Consider the following 5,137-nt stretch of genomic DNA (forward strand, 5'->3'; position numbering starts at 1 on the left):
CACACACACACACACACACACACACACACACACACACACACACACACGCATAAAAAATATCTCATCGTGGAAGCTGCAGTACATCAGTGTGTCCCACAGTACAGCCCTCTGTCTATACATTTGTCACTTGCAAATGTTCATTGCAATGAGTCACTGGTCTGGTTCAAGATTTCTGGATTATGTGACACAATCAATATTGGATACTCGCCAGGCCTCCTATTGGTTATCCTGTTGTTGCCCTGGGTCATTGGGGATCTCGGTGGATGAGTAGGACTGGCCCTTTCACACATCGCAGCCATTCATAGACGATGTAGATTTTGAGGTAGGCAGACTCAGAACTCTGAATCTGCTTGATAGCTGATCTGGGCAGTACACTGGCTCTCCCTTATCTGCACTAACCAGGTAAGCTCTTAGGCACTGCTCCATCTAGACCATCCAACTCGGCCACTGGCAGGATTCACGGTTAGCTCTACTACTCTCACACCCTCGGCACTGGCTCACGCATGCCTTTGCCATTAGGGCCAGCTCTGCTGTTACCCAGGTGAGGTGCAGGACCCTCTCTCCTGAGCGCTACAGCCAGGGGAGGGTTAGATCTCCTGAATACCGCAGGTGGTGAGGCAGCAGGGGAAAAGGGCATTATTCCTGCACCCAGGCCACCTCATGGCAGACAGGGCGGGCTCACCTGAACCCCCTCAACCAGGGCCAGCCAGCTCTACTGTGCTTCACAGGTGAGGTTCAGGCTCCTCTCTTCCCAGTGCTGCAGCGTGTAAGGAACAGGGCCAACTTTCCAGCTCTCATGATGCTGGGGCCAGCTCTCCCGACTGCCAGAGATGCTCACTGTATATTTTATGGCAAAACCTCAAGAGATGTTTAATTTTTATATCTTAATTCCTCCGCAAGACACAACATACTATATTATACATAACTTTAACACATTAAGTAAGCCACAGGAAATGGATCTGGCCACTCTCTGTTGAACTACCTGACCTAGCAATTAATTTATTATTCAAATGGCTGAAACAATATTTTGTTAGCTTTGAAAATTTTAAATTACTTTATACTGTTATTTTTAACTTTTACTCTGGATTTTTGACACATTCTATTTTATTTTAAGTTATTTCATTTGTTTGTTTGTTTATTTATTTATTGAGACAGGGTTTCTCTGTGCAGCCTTGGCTGTCCTTAGTCGTCTGTATTTCTATGTGCAGGGTTGAGGCTTTTCTATGCCCAGTTGGGAGTGTTCATTGGTGTCATCCTTAGTTCAGCCTACATTTGGATGATCTTGTTGATGATTGTTTGTTTGTTTTTCTCCTAAGTTTTTAAATTTTATTTATTTATTTTATTAATTACATTTCATTCACTCTTTATCCTAGCTGTAGTCCCCTCCCTCATTCCCTCCCAATCCTACCCTCCCTCCCTCATCTCCACCCATGCTCCTCCCCCAGTCCACTGATAGGAGAGGTCCTCCTTCCCTTCCCTCTGACCCTAGCCTATCAGGTCTCATCAGGACTGGCTGCATTGTCTTCCTCTGTGGCCTGGTAAGGCTGCTCCCCCATCAGGGGAAGGTGATCAAAGAGCCAGCCAATGAGTTCATGTCAGAGACAATCTCTGTTCCCCTTACTAGGAAACCCACTTGGACACTGAGTTGCCATGGGCTACATCTGTGCAGGGGTTCTAGGTTATCTCCATGAATGGTCCTTGGATGGAGTATAAGTCTTGGAAAAGATACTGGTGCCAAGATTTTTTGGTTCTGTTGGTCTCCTTGTGGAGCTCCTGTCCCCTCCAAGTCTTTCATCTCCCCCTTCTTTCCTAAGATTCCCTGCACTCTGCCCAAAGTTTGGGTATGAGTCTCAGCATCTGCTTTGATACATGTTGATGATTTTTATTTCATGTTTTTCACCCAATCATAATAGTCTTTTCTGTTACAGGATATCAGTGTTCTACTGCTCCACAAGAAGACCAGGTCCACATGGGGTGTGTGGTGGTGTGGACAGAAAACTGAATTGTTAATCTGAAGCTCACTAATAGCAGGCTTTCTGAGCTCAGCTGAGTCACATACTCACCTTTGAGTCTCAGAATCCTTGCACATAGAATAAAATGACTGCAATGCTTTTAGGATTAGTGCAATTCTCTTCAATGCATTTGACTATTAGAAGAAGCGAAAATTCTTTTGATTTATGTGACATCCTCTCCTGTCAATGTCATTCTTCTTACCTGTAACACCACCTTTACATGGTCTTGATTCATTTATTTTCTATCAGTCAAGTCTCTCTCCAGGGATATAAGCACAAAAGACTTACTTTCTGTGTCCTGTGAGGTCTTCTGGGATAAAGTAAGATGAAACAGCCCCCTTCCTCCTGAGAACCATTCTTCTCCTACTCAGCACTGTGCTGCTGAGTAACCACTGTGCTCCTTTATTTTATGGGTCAGGGCATCTGAAGTTACCTCAGAGTCAGTGGCAAACCCATTTTTTAGAAGAAGAGCAAATTACCCTAAAGCTAAAGTATTGTGGAAGAGTCAAAGTCATCCCTGTCATTCTTCTGTAGTGATTGATTGCTGTGGAGTTTAGTTTGGTGTTGGCTGGGAGGTGACTTTGTATATGAATGTGCATAAAGTCTCAGATTCATCATAACGTCAGATAACCTAGTCATAACTGCAGAGAGTCACCCTAGGGATCTGTATGCCAGCGTTGGTCTTGTCTTTCTGAACAAGTTACAGGTAGTTCTGAACAAAGAAGATAGCATTAGAGAAATTTGCAATTACTATATCAAGAGTCTTAAAAATATATGCAAAACAGTGTGATAACACAAACCAAACCAACCAAACAAAAAAATATCACAGGGAAGAAAACTCAGTGTGGGTAAGAGATGAAGGAAACATTCTTATTTGTCAAAGAATTAGGACAACACATGCGTACACACACTTAGAGGAAACATGAGGATCTAAGTGGGGGTTTGAATACTGATGGTCCAAAGCTGCAAAGGAACTGTATGTTTATACATAAACCCTAGGCCTGGGGGGAACCTGGTTTGGTAGAAAAACAAAATTAAATAGGTGATATAGGTAATCTTCTGTAAATATGATTTATGTGTAAATGACTGCAGTAAAAAAAAAAATAACCAATGGGCATTTCTCTGGAACTCTTTGAAGACAAATCAGTTCTAAGGTGCAGGTAATTTATTGAGTAATCTCTTAAGTAATTTATGGTAATCAGACACGCAAACACATGCAACTGGAAAGAAACTGAATAAAACAAAAAAGGCAAACAGTTCTCAAACCCACCTTGCCTAGAGGGTAGTCAGTGTTTTCGTGGAGAGAATAACAAAGTCTGTGCCTTTTTTTTTTATGGGGCATAGATATGTCAGGCATAGAAGCACCAGCTTCCCAGTGCACGCTGCCTTTGAGGGTATACCCTATCTTGGCCTGCCAGAGACAGGCTCATGCAGGTATCAGTGTGTATTAATGTTTAGTCATGTGTTAAATAATCATGGGGTTATTAACCCGAGGTTGTTTCTGGACCCAGAATCCTTACTAAGTAAATGGAAACTTTCTTTGAAGTATTTATTGCAGCTGGTTCATTTTAAAAAAATGTATTTCTGTAATAGGGACTTATCTTCCTTCTCTGGGAGGCAACTGCAACAGCCTATAATGCTTTGGCAGCTTCTTGCACAATCCTGACCAAAAACTCAAAAGAGGGCTTCTTACTCCTGGTGTTGGGGGATTTTGAGGTAGTCAGTGGCTTTTGGGAAGAGTGTTGTCAGGTTCATGTAGAAGGGGGAAAGCTTGTGCAGCCCCAAGCCTAGACAAAGAGCTAGAGGCGACTAAGGATGTTGAGACTAGGAGAAATAAACTTCTCCAGGAAAGATCACCACGCTAATTGGTTATTGAATGCAAAATGGCCAGCCCTGGAAACATATATGTACTGGTTGATCAGGTTGTATGTAGGAAAAAGGTGCCGTGAATTAGTGGAAGATCAAGGTGTGGTACATGAGTAGTTGAAGAGAGAGAACAGAAGTGGAGGGATGATGTATTTATATTAACAGTCTCAAAAGTAAAAACTAACCACAAACGTTTGTTTTAATACAGCCTTAGCATGCAGAATATCAGACTTCATTATTGCATATTGAAGCGAAGCCCAGCTTCCTCTCTCCCTTGGCTCCTTGGCCTTCTGGGTAACCCCCTTCCAGTCTTCTTTCCTCTCTTTGTCACATGTGTCCCTTTGTGGTCCCTCTTTTTCCTCTACCCTCTCTTGGTCTCCTTAATTTTCTAAGGCTTTATCTACATTTACACCCATTTACGTGCGTCCATGTGTACATTACAAACGAGAAGCCACACAGGAGAGAAAACGTGCTTTCTGGTTTTGGATTTGGATCAGCTTTCTTAATATGGTCATTTCCAGACCCATTGATTTTCCTGCAAATTTTATACTCCTTTCTAAAGCCGAGCGAAATGTCATTGTGTATGCGCAGCACATTTTCATGACGCACTCTCCTGTTGATGACCAGCTAGACTGGCTCCACTTCCTTCTCACTGTGACTAGAACAGCAAGAAGCATGGAGGTGCAAGCACCTCTGTGATAGGGCAGCTTCCTTTGGGCATATGCCCAGAAATGATATAGCTGGCTCATGTTGTAGTCTTTTCTTGAGAAACCTCCCTCCAATTGATTTCCATAAAGACTGTACTGGTTTATACTCCCGTAAACAGCGTTCCTCCTCCACATCCTCCAGAATCCTTATGTTTCCCTGAAGGTTTAGGCTCGACTAGAGCACGAACCATGGCCAGCTAACAAGTCGATTGGCTCTGTAACTGTGGACCTCCTATCCAACTCTACCGGAGTCAGACAAATGCCAGTCCAGCGAGCTCTTTAGGTGGCTTTGACGCTCAGTTGATAAAAGCCAGTTGCTCGCATTTCGCTATACTTCTTCCAGTTTGAGTGTCGCCCAATTCTTGTGTTATGTTTTGTCACGTAAATGCTGTTAATTTTACTCTGCCTTAAGTTTTTCTTTCAACATATGTGGCAGAAAGGGGGAAATAAAGACCCAGCTCTCAGCCTTTTCTCTACGCTTGTGTTCATTTTGCTGGAGAAGCCTTTTCTCCCGTGGAGGTAGGCACTCGGACTTTTCTTTTTGGAGTCCCA

This window comes from Psammomys obesus, unplaced genomic scaffold, assembly GCF_907164565.1.
Source record: "Psammomys obesus unplaced genomic scaffold, mPsaObe1.curated_primary_1811, whole genome shotgun sequence".
Taxonomy (NCBI): domain Eukaryota; kingdom Metazoa; phylum Chordata; class Mammalia; order Rodentia; family Muridae; genus Psammomys; species Psammomys obesus.